Genomic DNA, 16,583 nt, shown 5'->3' with positions numbered 1-16,583 from the left:
TTGACATCTTTATTCACACATAGCAGTTGCACAACATCTTGCACTGAGGAGAATGTTTCTCACCAGCTGCCTAAGACATGTACACAATTCATCAGTGAACACAGCCTGGTCTGTGTACATGGTCCCTAACAACCATCAGCTAAACACTTCCACAAGTGCAGAATGAGTACACAGATAAACACAGCTTGAAGCATTGTTTCTATGAGACTTACACCCCCTCAGGGGTTGCCAAAAATTGCCACAGAGACGGTATTTCACATCTCTCTGGCGGGGTATTGGTAAAAGTTTTCAACTAGCAATAATCGCACCTCAGTTATACTTCATTGGTTACGATATTGCCACTGCGCAAAGATTAACTACCTAGCGCCTGGCACTGCTATTTATACCTGACGTTCGTTCCAAACACCTACAAGTACTTGCATCATTGATACCTATCAGTATTACCTTACACTACTCAAGTTCCATTGGGGGAAACAAATACAGAAATATACAGAAGAAAATACAGTAAAATACATTTTATTAGAGGCAGAATTTCTGTTCTTTGCTGCTTGTGTCTAATAGTTGCTTACACGCCCACTCACCGCCATCTTAAACGCTCAAAACTGCACAGTAGTTCTCCCCTTGACCGTCAGGCGCGCTACTGCTCACTCGCCTAGCCCCACATGGACGAAAGTAGCACAACCTCATTTAGCAGATACCGGCACACCCATTAAGACTCATCGTTAGATTTTGTTATTTTGTGGCCGCTGGTTAGTACTAGACACCAAGAAAACTGCCAGCTGCATTTACATTAACTTAACAAACCATACACTTCTCAGCAAAAGCTGTTTGACGTACTGAGCAATAAAATGCTAGTTTTACTCGAATCATGCCGTGAAATTGATTAATGTCGATGGGTGAAATATTTGTGTAACAGAGTAGGCACCCTGGAAACACAATGAAATGAGATTTACAAATCCTCTCATGTAGCTGGGTTAAGTTGTTGAAATGAGTTTACCTTGCAGGAAAGTACAACTAGAAATCAGTCAGTAAATTGCTTCATAGCGCTGGGAACATGTGCTGCAGTCTTAAATATACAAGATACACGCTTATTCCACATTGCGCCAAACAACCTGCACAAAAATATATATTTTGGACTCCTCTACTGTTGTTTATGTTCTTGTCCAAGAAGAATCATAGAAAGCTAACAGTATCCAAACCCGCCTGCTGTCTCATTGGCCCCAGCTAATATATTGCCTGACAAAAATGAAAATATCTGAATGTGTGCTAAATAGTATCTCGAGTGCCAACCATTCATAACAGATCCAAACAATAAGACATTTTCTATGGGTCCATTTGTGCTATAGTAGGCAGCAAATTTTGCTCACCTTGCATATAGGAAGAGTCGTATTCTCTAATGAAGAGAGACAGAAAGAATGAGCCATGACAAGCCAACTAGTTCCGCTCACAAAAAAAAAAAAAAAAAAAAAAAAAAATGCACGACTCCTGCTACAATTCTCACCTACACTTGCTCTACCACTGTATGTTTCATTGCATTCTTTGATTTATATTCACAGATACAGTCACAAAATGTACCCCACAAGCACTGGTTCCCTCTCTTCAGTATTCCACATGCAATACATTCTCATAGCACACTGGACCATCATTAAGCTCACCATCCCATTTAAACTATCACACTGTATTATGTGTCACATTTACACAGTAAATCTACAGTTCAACGAATACACCAAGAAATGCACTAATCACACTGTTCAAAATGGAAATGCCATGGCTGCAGCCCACCAAATTCTACTGCACAATCACTGTTATCACTGCATGAAGGAGATTTTCCACCAGTAGCCTTTAGATGAAACATGTAAGCTACATAAAGGTTCAACAAAACCTCAACATCAGGGACTGCATTAGTTACCATCCAAATAGCTACTAGCCCTTACCTTTCTTTCAATCCCTCTGCTCTGCACACTACAGCACATGTATGTATTCTCAAAATGAGGCAAAGCCTTGCACAACATTACAGTTCTTCCTGTTTCGTGTAACACACACCAGATAGGACACTGTCCTCAATGTGAGTGCCCTTACTAGGCACTGTGCAGCCTAACACATCAATCATCTCAAGTCAACAGACTCATTGCCAAATATTATCAACAGCAGTTCCATGGTCATAAGTTCTAATTATCAAGGTGTACACACAGCAGTGTCCAAAAAGGATCAAACATGCATCTAATGATCAGGACACAAACACAAATTATAACACTGGCAGTGCTGTGAAAATGAATTAAGTACAACACCTGCCTCCCACACACTCACCAACTCTCACTGTACTGCCCTAGTTCCTCCCCTAAATTCTGACACAAGTTTTGTCAAATCCTACATTTATCACTAATCACTGCATGTGTGTACCACAAGTATGCTATGGAGCAAGAATTGCCACTAGACAGAGCCACATTTCAACTGTCCACATTGACATCTTTATTCACACATAGCAGTTGCACAACATCTTGCACTGAGGAGAATGTTTCTCACCAGCTGCCTAAGACATGTACACAATTCATCAGTGAACACAGCCTGGTCTGTGTACATGGTCCCTAACAACCATCAGCTAAACACTTCCACAAGTGCAGAATGAGTACACAGATAAACACAGCTTGAAGCATTGTTTCTATGAGACTTACACCCCCTCAGGGGTTGCCAAAAATTGCCACAGAGACGGTATTTCACATCTCTCTGGCGGGGTATTGGTAAAAGTTTTCAACTAGCAATAATCGCACCTCAGTTATACTTCATTGGTTACGATATTGCCACTGCGCAAAGATTAACTACCTAGCGCCTGGCACTGCTATTTATACCTGACGTTCGTTCCAAACACCTACAAGTACTTGCATCATTGATACCTATCAGTATTACCTTACACTACTCAAGTTCCATTGGGGGAAACAAATACAGAAATATACAGAAGAAAATACAGTAAAATACATTTTATTAGAGGCAGAATTTCTGTTCTTTGCTGCTTGTGTCTAATAGTTGCTTACACGCCCACTCACCGCCATCTTAAACGCTCAAAACTGCACAGTAGTTCTCCCCTTGACCGTCAGGCGCGCTACTGCTCACTCGCCTAGCCCCACATGGACGAAAGTAGCACAACCTCATTTAGCAGATACCGGCACACCCATTAAGACTCATCGTTAGATTTTGTTATTTTGTGGCCGCTGGTTAGTACTAGACACCAAGAAAACTGCCAGCTGCATTTACATTAACTTAACAAACCATACACTTCTCAGCAAAAGCTGTTTGACGTACTGAGCAATAAAATGCTAGTTTTACTCGAATCATGCCGTGAAATTGATTAATGTCGATGGGTGAAATATTTGTGTAACAGAGTAGGCACCCTGGAAACACAATGAAATGAGATTTACAAATCCTCTCATGTAGCTGGGTTAAGTTGTTGAAATGAGTTTACCTTGCAGGAAAGTACAACTAGAAATCAGTCAGTAAATTGCTTCATAGCGCTGGGAACATGTGCTGCAGTCTTAAATATACAAGATACACGCTTATTCCACATTGCGCCAAACAACCTGCACAAAAATATATATTTTGGACTCCTCTACTGTTGTTTATGTTCTTGTCCAAGAAGAATCATAGAAAGCTAACAGTATCCAAACCCGCCTGCTGTCTCATTGGCCCCAGCTAATATATTGCCTGACAAAAATGAAAATATCTGAATGTGTGCTAAATAGTATCTCGAGTGCCAACCATTCATAACAGATCCAAACAATAAGACATTTTCTATGGGTCCATTTGTGCTATAGTAGGCAGCAAATTTTGCTCACCTTGCATATAGGAAGAGTCGTATTCTCTAATGAAGAGAGACAGAAAGAATGAGCCATGACAAGCCAACTAGTTCCGCTCACAAAAAAAAAAAAAAAAAAAAAAAAAAAAAAAAAAAAAAAATGCACGACTCCTGCTACAATTCTCACCTACACTTGCTCTACCACTGTATGTTTCATTGCATTCTTTGATTTATATTCACAGATACAGTCACAAAATGTACCCCACAAGCACTGGTTCCCTCTCTTCAGTATTCCACATGCAATACATTCTCATAGCACACTGGACCATCATTAAGCTCACCATCCCATTTAAACTATCACACTGTATTATGTGTCACATTTACACAGTAAATCTACAGTTCAACGAATACACCAAGAAATGCACTAATCACACTGTTCAAAATGGAAATGCCATGGCTGCAGCCCACCAAATTCTACTGCACAATCACTGTTATCACTGCATGAAGGAGATTTTCCACCAGTAGCCTTTAGATGAAACATGTAAGCTACATAAAGGTTCAACAAAACCTCAACATCAGGGACTGCATTAGTTACCATCCAAATAGCTACTAGCCCTTACCTTTCTTTCAATCCCTCTGCTCTGCACACTACAGCACATGTATGTATTCTCAAAATGAGGCAAAGCCTTGCACAACATTACAGTTCTTCCTGTTTCGTGTAACACACACCAGATAGGACACTGTCCTCAATGTGAGTGCCCTTACTAGGCACTGTGCAGCCTAACACATCAATCATCTCAAGTCAACAGACTCATTGCCAAATATTATCAACAGCAGTTCCATGGTCATAAGTTCTAATTATCAAGGTGTACACACAGCAGTGTCCAAAAAGGATCAAACATGCATCTAATGATCAGGACACAAACACAAATTATAACACTGGCAGTGCTGTGAAAATGAATTAAGTACAACACCTGCCTCCCACACACTCACCAACTCTCACTGTACTGCCCTAGTCTCCTCCCCTAAATTCTGACACAAGTTTTGTCAAATCCTACATTTATCACTAATCACTGCATGTGTGTACCACAAGTATGCTATGGAGCAAGAATTGCCACTAGACAGAGCCACATTTCAACTGTCCACATTGACATCTTTATTCACACATAGCAGTTGCACAACATCTTGCACTGAGGAGAATGTTTCTCACCAGCTGCCTAAGACATGTACACAATTCATCAGTGAACACAGCCTGGTCTGTGTACATGGTCCCTAACAACCATCAGCTAAACACTTCCACAAGTGCAGAATGAGTACACAGATAAACACAGCTTGAAGCATTGTTTCTATGAGACTTACACCCCCTCAGGGGTTGCCAAAAATTGCCACAGAGACGGTATTTCACATCTCTCTGGCGGGGTATTGGTAAAAGTTTTCAACTAGCAATAATCGCACCTCAGTTATACTTCATTGGTTACGATATTGCCACTGCGCAAAGATTAACTACCTAGCGCCTGGCACTGCTATTTATACCTGACGTTCGTTCCAAACACCTACAAGTACTTGCATCATTGATACCTATCAGTATTACCTTACACTACTCAAGTTCCATTGGGGGAAACAAATACAGAAATATACAGAAGAAAATACAGTAAAATACATTTTATTAGAGGCAGAATTTCTGTTCTTTGCTGCTTGTGTCTAATAGTTGCTTACACGCCCACTCACCGCCATCTTAAACGCTCAAAACTGCACAGTAGTTCTCCCCTTGACCGTCAGGCGCGCTACTGCTCACTCGCCTAGCCCCACATGGACGAAAGTAGCACAACCTCATTTAGCAGATACCGGCACACCCATTAAGACTCATCGTTAGATTTTGTTATTTTGTGGCCGCTGGTTAGTACTAGACACCAAGAAAACTGCCAGCTGCATTTACATTAACTTAACAAACCATACACTTCTCAGCAAAAGCTGTTTGACGTACTGAGCAATAAAATGCTAGTTTTACTCGAATCATGCCGTGAAATTGATTAATGTCGATGGGTGAAATATTTGTGTAACAGAGTAGGCACCCTGGAAACACAATGAAATGAGATTTACAAATCCTCTCATGTAGCTGGGTTAAGTTGTTGAAATGAGTTTACCTTGCAGGAAAGTACAACTAGAAATCAGTCAGTAAATTGCTTCATAGCGCTGGGAACATGTGCTGCAGTCTTAAATATACAAGATACACGCTTATTCCACATTGCGCCAAACAACCTGCACAAAAATATATATTTTGGACTCCTCTACTGTTGTTTATGTTCTTGTCCAAGAAGAATCATAGAAAGCTAACAGTATCCAAACCCGCCTGCTGTCTCATTGGCCCCAGCTAATATATTGCCTGACAAAAATGAAAATATCTGAATGTGTGCTAAATAGTATCTCGAGTGCCAACCATTCATAACAGATCCAAACAATAAGACATTTTCTATGGGTCCATTTGTGCTATAGTAGGCAGCAAATTTTGCTCACCTTGCATATAGGAAGAGTCGTATTCTCTAATGAAGAGAGACAGAAAGAATGAGCCATGACAAGCCAACTAGTTCCGCTCACAAAAAAAAAAAAAAAAAAAAATGCACGACTCCTGCTACAATTCTCACCTACACTTGCTCTACCACTGTATGTTTCATTGCATTCTTTGATTTATATTCACAGATACAGTCACAAAATGTACCCCACAAGCACTGGTTCCCTCTCTTCAGTATTCCACATGCAATACATTCTCATAGCACACTGGACCATCATTAAGCTCACCATCCCATTTAAACTATCACACTGTATTATGTGTCACATTTACACAGTAAATCTACAGTTCAACGAATACACCAAGAAATGCACTAATCACACTGTTCAAAATGGAAATGCCATGGCTGCAGCCCACCAAATTCTACTGCACAATCACTGTTATCACTGCATGAAGGAGATTTTCCACCAGTAGCCTTTAGATGAAACATGTAAGCTACATAAAGGTTCAACAAAACCTCAACATCAGGGACTGCATTAGTTACCATCCAAATAGCTACTAGCCCTTACCTTTCTTTCAATCCCTCTGCTCTGCACACTACAGCACATGTATGTATTCTCAAAATGAGGCAAAGCCTTGCACAACATTACAGTTCTTCCTGTTTCGTGTAACACACACCAGATAGGACACTGTCCTCAATGTGAGTGCCCTTACTAGGCACTGTGCAGCCTAACACATCAATCATCTCAAGTCAACAGACTCATTGCCAAATATTATCAACAGCAGTTCCATGGTCATAAGTTCTAATTATCAAGGTGTACACACAGCAGTGTCCAAAAACGATCAAACATGCATCTAATGATCAGGACACAAACACAAATTATAACACTGGCAGTGCTGTGAAAATGAATTAAGTACAACACCTGCCTCCCACACACTCACCAACTCTCACTGTACTGCCCTAGTCTCCTCCCCTAAATTCTGACACAAGTTTTGTCAAATCCTACATTTATCACTAATCACTGCATGTGTGTACCACAAGTATGCTATGGAGCAAGAATTGCCACTAGACAGAGCCACATTTCAACTGTCCACATTGACATCTTTATTCACACATAGCAGTTGCACAACATCTTGCACTGAGGAGAATGTTTCTCACCAGCTGCCTAAGACATGTACACAATTCATCAGTGAACACAGCCTGGTCTGTGTACATGGTCCCTAACAACCATCAGCTAAACACTTCCACAAGTGCAGAATGAGTACACAGATAAACACAGCTTGAAGCATTGTTTCTATGAGACTTACACCCCCTCAGGGGTTGCCAAAAATTGCCACAGAGACGGTATTTCACATCTCTCTGGCGGGGTATTGGTAAAAGTTTTCAACTAGCAATAATCGCACCTCAGTTATACTTCATTGGTTACGATATTGCCACTGCGCAAAGATTAACTACCTAGCGCCTGGCACTGCTATTTATACCTGACGTTCGTTCCAAACACCTACAAGTACTTGCATCATTGATACCTATCAGTATTACCTTACACTACTCAAGTTCCATTGGGGGAAACAAATACAGAAATATACAGAAGAAAATACAGTAAAATACATTTTATTAGAGGCAGAATTTCTGTTCTTTGCTGCTTGTGTCTAATAGTTGCTTACACGCCCACTCACCGCCATCTTAAACGCTCAAAACTGCACAGTAGTTCTCCCCTTGACCGTCAGGCGCGCTACTGCTCACTCGCCTAGCCCCACATGGACGAAAGTAGCACAACCTCATTTAGCAGATACCGGCACACCCATTAAGACTCATCGTTAGATTTTGTTATTTTGTGGCCGCTGGTTAGTACTAGACACCAAGAAAACTGCCAGCTGCATTTACATTAACTTAACAAACCATACACTTCTCAGCAAAAGCTGTTTGACGTACTGAGCAATAAAATGCTAGTTTTACTCGAATCATGCCGTGAAATTGATTAATGTCGATGGGTGAAATATTTGTGTAACAGAGTAGGCACCCTGGAAACACAATGAAATGAGATTTACAAATCCTCTCATGTAGCTGGGTTAAGTTGTTGAAATGAGTTTACCTTGCAGGAAAGTACAACTAGAAATCAGTCAGTAAATTGCTTCATAGCGCTGGGAACATGTGCTGCAGTCTTAAATATACAAGATACACGCTTATTCCACATTGCGCCAAACAACCTGCACAAAAATATATATTTTGGACTCCTCTACTGTTGTTTATGTTCTTGTCCAAGAAGAATCATAGAAAGCTAACAGTATCCAAACCCGCCTGCTGTCTCATTGGCCCCAGCTAATATATTGCCTGACAAAAATGAAAATATCTGAATGTGTGCTAAATAGTATCTCGAGTGCCAACCATTCATAACAGATCCAAACAATAAGACATTTTCTATGGGTCCATTTGTGCTATAGTAGGCAGCAAATTTTGCTCACCTTGCATATAGGAAGAGTCGTATTCTCTAATGAAGAGAGACAGAAAGAATGAGCCATGACAAGCCAACTAGTTCCGCTCACAAAAAAAAAAAAAAAAAAAATGCACGACTCCTGCTACAATTCTCACCTACACTTGCTCTACCACTGTATGTTTCATTGCATTCTTTGATTTATATTCACAGATACAGTCACAAAATGTACCCCACAAGCACTGGTTCCCTCTCTTCAGTATTCCACATGCAATACATTCTCATAGCACACTGGACCATCATTAAGCTCACCATCCCATTTAAACTATCACACTGTATTATGTGTCACATTTACACAGTAAATCTACAGTTCAACGAATACACCAAGAAATGCACTAATCACACTGTTCAAAATGGAAATGCCATGGCTGCAGCCCACCAAATTCTACTGCACAATCACTGTTATCACTGCATGAAGGAGATTTTCCACCAGTAGCCTTTAGATGAAACATGTAAGCTACATAAAGGTTCAACAAAACCTCAACATCAGGGACTGCATTAGTTACCATCCAAATAGCTACTAGCCCTTACCTTTCTTTCAATCCCTCTGCTCTGCACACTACAGCACATGTATGTATTCTCAAAATGAGGCAAAGCCTTGCACAACATTACAGTTCTTCCTGTTTCGTGTAACACACACCAGATAGGACACTGTCCTCAATGTGAGTGCCCTTACTAGGCACTGTGCAGCCTAACACATCAATCATCTCAAGTCAACAGACTCATTGCCAAATATTATCAACAGCAGTTCCATGGTCATAAGTTCTAATTATCAAGGTGTACACACAGCAGTGTCCAAAAACGATCAAACATGCATCTAATGATCAGGACACAAACACAAATTATAACACTGGCAGTGCTGTGAAAATGAATTAAGTACAACACCTGCCTCCCACACACTCACCAACTCTCACTGTACTGCCCTAGTCTCCTCCCCTAAATTCTGACACAAGTTTTGTCAAATCCTACATTTATCACTAATCACTGCATGTGTGTACCACAAGTATGCTATGGAGCAAGAATTGCCACTAGACAGAGCCACATTTCAACTGTCCACATTGACATCTTTATTCACACATAGCAGTTGCACAACATCTTGCACTGAGGAGAATGTTTCTCACCAGCTGCCTAAGACATGTACACAATTCATCAGTGAACACAGCCTGGTCTGTGTACATGGTCCCTAACAACCATCAGCTAAACACTTCCACAAGTGCAGAATGAGTACACAGATAAACACAGCTTGAAGCATTGTTTCTATGAGACTTACACCCCCTCAGGGGTTGCCAAAAATTGCCACAGAGACGGTATTTCACATCTCTCTGGCGGGGTATTGGTAAAAGTTTTCAACTAGCAATAATCGCACCTCAGTTATACTTCATTGGTTACGATATTGCCACTGCGCAAAGATTAACTACCTAGCGCCTGGCACTGCTATTTATACCTGACGTTCGTTCCAAACACCTACAAGTACTTGCATCATTGATACCTATCAGTATTACCTTACACTACTCAAGTTCCATTGGGGGAAACAAATACAGAAATATACAGAAGAAAATACAGTAAAATACATTTTATTAGAGGCAGAATTTCTGTTCTTTGCTGCTTGTGTCTAATAGTTGCTTACACGCCCACTCACCGCCATCTTAAACGCTCAAAACTGCACAGTAGTTCTCCCCTTGACCGTCAGGCGCGCTACTGCTCACTCGCCTAGCCCCACATGGACGAAAGTAGCACAACCTCATTTAGCAGATACCGGCACACCCATTAAGACTCATCGTTAGATTTTGTTATTTTGTGGCCGCTGGTTAGTACTAGACACCAAGAAAACTGCCAGCTGCATTTACATTAACTTAACAAACCATACACTTCTCAGCAAAAGCTGTTTGACGTACTGAGCAATAAAATGCTAGTTTTACTCGAATCATGCCGTGAAATTGATTAATGTCGATGGGTGAAATATTTGTGTAACAGAGTAGGCACCCTGGAAACACAATGAAATGAGATTTACAAATCCTCTCATGTAGCTGGGTTAAGTTGTTGAAATGAGTTTACCTTGCAGGAAAGTACAACTAGAAATCAGTCAGTAAATTGCTTCATAGCGCTGGGAACATGTGCTGCAGTCTTAAATATACAAGATACACGCTTATTCCACATTGCGCCAAACAACCTGCACAAAAATATATATTTTGGACTCCTCTACTGTTGTTTATGTTCTTGTCCAAGAAGAATCATAGAAAGCTAACAGTATCCAAACCCGCCTGCTGTCTCATTGGCCCCAGCTAATATATTGCCTGACAAAAATGAAAATATCTGAATGTGTGCTAAATAGTATCTCGAGTGCCAACCATTCATAACAGATCCAAACAATAAGACATTTTCTATGGGTCCATTTGTGCTATAGTAGGCAGCAAATTTTGCTCACCTTGCATATAGGAAGAGTCGTATTCTCTAATGAAGAGAGACAGAAAGAATGAGCCATGACAAGCCAACTAGTTCCGCTCACAAAAAAAAAAAAAAAAAAAAAAAAAAAAAAAAAAAAAAAAAAAAAAAAATGCACGACTCCTGCTACAATTCTCACCTACACTTGCTCTACCACTGTATGTTTCATTGCATTCTTTGATTTATATTCACAGATACAGTCACAAAATGTACCCCACAAGCACTGGTTCCCTCTCTTCAGTATTCCACATGCAATACATTCTCATAGCACACTGGACCATCATTAAGCTCACCATCCCATTTAAACTATCACACTGTATTATGTGTCACATTTACACAGTAAATCTACAGTTCAACGAATACACCAAGAAATGCACTAATCACACTGTTCAAAATGGAAATGCCATGGCTGCAGCCCACCAAATTCTACTGCACAATCACTGTTATCACTGCATGAAGGAGATTTTCCACCAGTAGCCTTTAGATGAAACATGTAAGCTACATAAAGGTTCAACAAAACCTCAACATCAGGGACTGCATTAGTTACCATCCAAATAGCTACTAGCCCTTACCTTTCTTTCAATCCCTCTGCTCTGCACACTACAGCACATGTATGTATTCTCAAAATGAGGCAAAGCCTTGCACAACATTACAGTTCTTCCTGTTTCGTGTAACACACACCAGATAGGACACTGTCCTCAATGTGAGTGCCCTTACTAGGCACTGTGCAGCCTAACACATCAATCATCTCAAGTCAACAGACTCATTGCCAAATATTATCAACAGCAGTTCCATGGTCATAAGTTCTAATTATCAAGGTGTACACACAGCAGTGTCCAAAAAGGATCAAACATGCATCTAATGATCAGGACACAAACACAAATTATAACACTGGCAGTGCTGTGAAAATGAATTAAGTACAACACCTGCCTCCCACACACTCACCAACTCTCACTGTACTGCCCTAGTCTCCTCCCCTAAATTCTGACACAAGTTTTGTCAAATCCTACATTTATCACTAATCACTGCATGTGTGTACCACAAGTATGCTATGGAGCAAGAATTGCCACTAGACAGAGCCACATTTCAACTGTCCACATTGACATCTTTATTCACACATAGCAGTTGCACAACATCTTGCACTGAGGAGAATGTTTCTCACCAGCTGCCTAAGACATGTACACAATTCATCAGTGAACACAGCCTGGTCTGTGTACATGGTCCCTAACAACCATCAGCTAAACACTTCCACAAGTGCAGAATGAGTACACAGATAAACACAGCTTGAAGCATTGTTTCTATGAGACTTACACCCCCTCAGGGGTTGCCAAAAATTGCCACAGAGACGGTATTTCACATCTCTCTGGCGGGGTATTGGTAAAAGTTTTCAACTAGCAATAATCGCACCTCAGTTATACTTCATTGGTTACGATATTGCCACTGCGCAAAGATTAACTACCTAGCGCCTGGCACTGCTATTTATACCTGACGTTCGTTCCAAACACCTACAAGTACTTGCATCATTGATACCTATCAGTATTACCTTACACTACTCAAGTTCCATTGGGGGAAACAAATACAGAAATATACAGAAGAAAATACAGTAAAATACATTTTATTAGAGGCAGAATTTCTGTTCTTTGCTGCTTGTGTCTAATAGTTGCTTACACGCCCACTCACCGCCATCTTAAACGCTCAAAACTGCACAGTAGTTCTCCCCTTGACCGTCAGGCGCGCTACTGCTCACTCGCCTAGCCCCACATGGACGAAAGTAGCACAACCTCATTTAGCAGATACCGGCACACCCATTAAGACTCATCGTTAGATTTTGTTATTTTGTGGCCGCTGGTTAGTACTAGACACCAAGAAAACTGCCAGCTGCATTTACATTAACTTAACAAACCATACACTTCTCAGCAAAAGCTGTTTGACGTACTGAGCAATAAAATGCTAGTTTTACTCGAATCATGCCGTGAAATTGATTAATGTCGATGGGTGAAATATTTGTGTAACAGAGTAGGCACCCTGGAAACACAATGAAATGAGATTTACAAATCCTCTCATGTAGCTGGGTTAAGTTGTTGAAATGAGTTTACCTTGCAGGAAAGTACAACTAGAAATCAGTCAGTAAATTGCTTCATAGCGCTGGGAACATGTGCTGCAGTCTTAAATATACAAGATACACGCTTATTCCACATTGCGCCAAACAACCTGCACAAAAATATATATTTTGGACTCCTCTACTGTTGTTTATGTTCTTGTCCAAGAAGAATCATAGAAAGCTAACAGTATCCAAACCCGCCTGCTGTCTCATTGGCCCCAGCTAATATATTGCCTGACAAAAATGAAAATATCTGAATGTGTGCTAAATAGTATCTCGAGTGCCAACCATTCATAACAGATCCAAACAATAAGACATTTTCTATGGGTCCATTTGTGCTATAGTAGGCAGCAAATTTTGCTCACCTTGCATATAGGAAGAGTCGTATTCTCTAATGAAGAGAGACAGAAAGAATGAGCCATGACAAGCCAACTAGTTCCGCTCACAAAAAAAAAAAAAAAAAAAAAAAAATGCACGACTCCTGCTACAATTCTCACCTACACTTGCTCTACCACTGTATGTTTCATTGCATTCTTTGATTTATATTCACAGATACAGTCACAAAATGTACCCCACAAGCACTGGTTCCCTCTCTTCAGTATTCCACATGCAATACATTCTCATAGCACACTGGACCATCATTAAGCTCACCATCCCATTTAAACTATCACACTGTATTATGTGTCACATTTACACAGTAAATCTACAGTTCAACGAATACACCAAGAAATGCACTAATCACACTGTTCAAAATGGAAATGCCATGGCTGCAGCCCACCAAATTCTACTGCACAATCACTGTTATCACTGCATGAAGGAGATTTTCCACCAGTAGCCTTTAGATGAAACATGTAAGCTACATAAAGGTTCAACAAAACCTCAACATCAGGGACTGCATTAGTTACCATCCAAATAGCTACTAGCCCTTACCTTTCTTTCAATCCCTCTGCTCTGCACACTACAGCACATGTATGTATTCTCAAAATGAGGCAAAGCCTTGCACAACATTACAGTTCTTCCTGTTTCGTGTAACACACACCAGATAGGACACTGTCCTCAATGTGAGTGCCCTTACTAGGCACTGTGCAGCCTAACACATCAATCATCTCAAGTCAACAGACTCATTGCCAAATATTATCAACAGCAGTTCCATGGTCATAAGTTCTAATTATCAAGGTGTACACACAGCAGTGTCCAAAAAGGATCAAACATGCATCTAATGATCAGGACACAAACACAAATTATAACACTGGCAGTGCTGTGAAAATGAATTAAGTACAACACCTGCCTCCCACACACTCACCAACTCTCACTGTACTGCCCTAGTCTCCTCCCCTAAATTCTGACACAAGTTTTGTCAAATCCTACATTTATCACTAATCACTGCATGTGTGTACCACAAGTATGCTATGGAGCAAGAATTGCCACTAGACAGAGCCACATTTCAACTGTCCACATTGACATCTTTATTCACACACAGCAGTTGCACAACATCTTGCACTGAGGAGAATGTTTCTCACCAGCTGCCTAAGACATGTACACAATTCATCAGTGAACACAGCCTGGTCTGTGTACATGGTCCCTAACAACCATCAGCTAAACACTTCCACAAGTGCAGAATGAGTACACAGATAAACACAGCTTGAAGCATTGTTTCTATGAGACTTACACCCCCTCAGGGGTTGCCAAAAATTGCCACAGAGACGGTATTTCACATCTCTCTGGCGGGGTATTGGTAAAAGTTTTCAACTAGCAATAATCGCACCTCAGTTATACTTCATTGGTTACGATATTGCCACTGCGCAAAGATTAACTACCTAGCGCCTGGCACTGCTATTTATACCTGACGTTCGTTCCAAACACCTACAAGTACTTGCATCATTGATACCTATCAGTATTACCTTACACTACTCAAGTTCCATTGGGGGAAACAAATACAGAAATATACAGAAGAAAATACAGTAAAATACATTTTATTAGAGGCAGAATTTCTGTTCTTTGCTGCTTGTGTCTAATAGTTGCTTACACGCCCACTCACCGCCATCTTAAACGCTCAAAACTGCACAGTAGTTCTCCCCTTGACCGTCAGGCGCGCTACTGCTCACTCGCCTAGCCCCACATGGACGAAAGTAGCACAACCTCATTTAGCAGATACCGGCACACCCATTAAGACTCATCGTTAGATTTTGTTATTTTGTGGCCGCTGGTTAGTACTAGACACCAAGAAAACTGCCAGCTGCATTTACATTAACTTAACAAACCATACACTTCTCAGCAAAAGCTGTTTGACGTACTGAGCAATAAAATGCTAGTTTTACTCGAATCATGCCGTGAAATTGATTAATGTCGATGGGTGAAATATTTGTGTAACAGAGTAGGCACCCTGGAAACACAATGAAATGAGATTTACAAATCCTCTCATGTAGCTGGGTTAAGTTGTTGAAATGAGTTTACCTTGCAGGAAAGTACAACTAGAAATCAGTCAGTAAATTGCTTCATAGCGCTGGGAACATGTGCTGCAGTCTTAAATATACAAGATACACGCTTATTCCACATTGCGCCAAACAACCTGCACAAAAATATATATTTTGGACTCCTCTACTGTTGTTTATGTTCTTGTCCAAGAAGAATCATAGAAAGCTAACAGTATCCAAACCCGCCTGCTGTCTCATTGGCCCCAGCTAATATATTGCCTGACAAAAATGAAAATATCTGAATGTGTGCTAAATAGTATCTCGAGTGCCAACCATTCATAACAGATCCAAACAATAAGACATTTTCTATGGGTCCATTTGTGCTATAGTAGGCAGCAAATTTTGCTCACCTTGCATATAGGAAGAGTCGTATTCTCTAATGAAGAGAGACAGAAAGAATGAGCCATGACAAGCCAACTAGTTCCGCTCACAAAAAAAAAAAAAAAAAAAAAAAAAATGCACGACTCCTGCTACAATTCTCACCTACACTTGCTCTACCACTGTATGTTTCATTGCATTCTTTGATTTATATTCACAGATACAGTCACAAAATGTACCCCACAAGCACTGGTTCCCTCTCTTCAGTATTCCACATGCAATACATTCTCATAGCACACTGGACCATCATTAAGCTCACCATCCCATTTAAACTATCACACTGTATTATGTGTCACATTTACACAGTAAATCTACAGTTCAACGAATACACCAAGAAATGCACTAATCACACTGTTCAAAATGGAAATGCCATGGCTGCAGCCCACCAAATTCTACTGCACAA

The 16,583-nt window shown here is 40.5% G+C and overlaps 7 non-coding genes across 7 annotated transcripts; all 7 read right to left on the bottom strand.

Moving 5' to 3' along the window:
- Window positions 1–213: 213 nt before the first annotated feature.
- LOC126210787 (U4 spliceosomal RNA) lies at window positions 214–353 on the bottom strand. Its single transcript, XR_007540764.1, has one exon. It is a non-coding gene; the product is annotated as a U4 spliceosomal RNA (small nuclear RNA).
- A 2,320-nt stretch (window positions 354–2,673) lies between these two features.
- Window positions 2,674–2,813, bottom strand: LOC126210786 (U4 spliceosomal RNA). The gene has a single exon (XR_007540763.1). It is a non-coding gene; the product is annotated as a U4 spliceosomal RNA (small nuclear RNA).
- A 2,334-nt stretch (window positions 2,814–5,147) lies between these two features.
- LOC126210785 (U4 spliceosomal RNA) lies at window positions 5,148–5,287 on the bottom strand. The gene has a single exon (XR_007540762.1). It is a non-coding gene; the product is annotated as a U4 spliceosomal RNA (small nuclear RNA).
- Window positions 5,288–7,602: 2,315 nt separating this feature from the next.
- On the bottom strand, window positions 7,603–7,742 carry LOC126210783 (U4 spliceosomal RNA). Its single transcript, XR_007540761.1, has one exon. It is a non-coding gene; the product is annotated as a U4 spliceosomal RNA (small nuclear RNA).
- A 2,314-nt stretch (window positions 7,743–10,056) lies between these two features.
- On the bottom strand, window positions 10,057–10,196 carry LOC126210782 (U4 spliceosomal RNA). The gene has a single exon (XR_007540760.1). It is a non-coding gene; the product is annotated as a U4 spliceosomal RNA (small nuclear RNA).
- Window positions 10,197–12,539: 2,343 nt separating this feature from the next.
- LOC126210781 (U4 spliceosomal RNA) lies at window positions 12,540–12,679 on the bottom strand. The gene has a single exon (XR_007540759.1). It is a non-coding gene; the product is annotated as a U4 spliceosomal RNA (small nuclear RNA).
- A 2,319-nt stretch (window positions 12,680–14,998) lies between these two features.
- On the bottom strand, window positions 14,999–15,138 carry LOC126210780 (U4 spliceosomal RNA). The gene has a single exon (XR_007540758.1). It is a non-coding gene; the product is annotated as a U4 spliceosomal RNA (small nuclear RNA).
- Between the last annotated feature and the right edge of the window lie 1,445 nt (window positions 15,139–16,583).

Source organism: Schistocerca nitens, chromosome 10 (genome assembly GCF_023898315.1).
Source record: "Schistocerca nitens isolate TAMUIC-IGC-003100 chromosome 10, iqSchNite1.1, whole genome shotgun sequence".
NCBI classification, from domain to species: domain Eukaryota; kingdom Metazoa; phylum Arthropoda; class Insecta; order Orthoptera; family Acrididae; genus Schistocerca; species Schistocerca nitens.
Note: the sequence above shows the minus strand (reverse complement) of the source record. Positions and strands in the feature narration are given on the sequence as shown.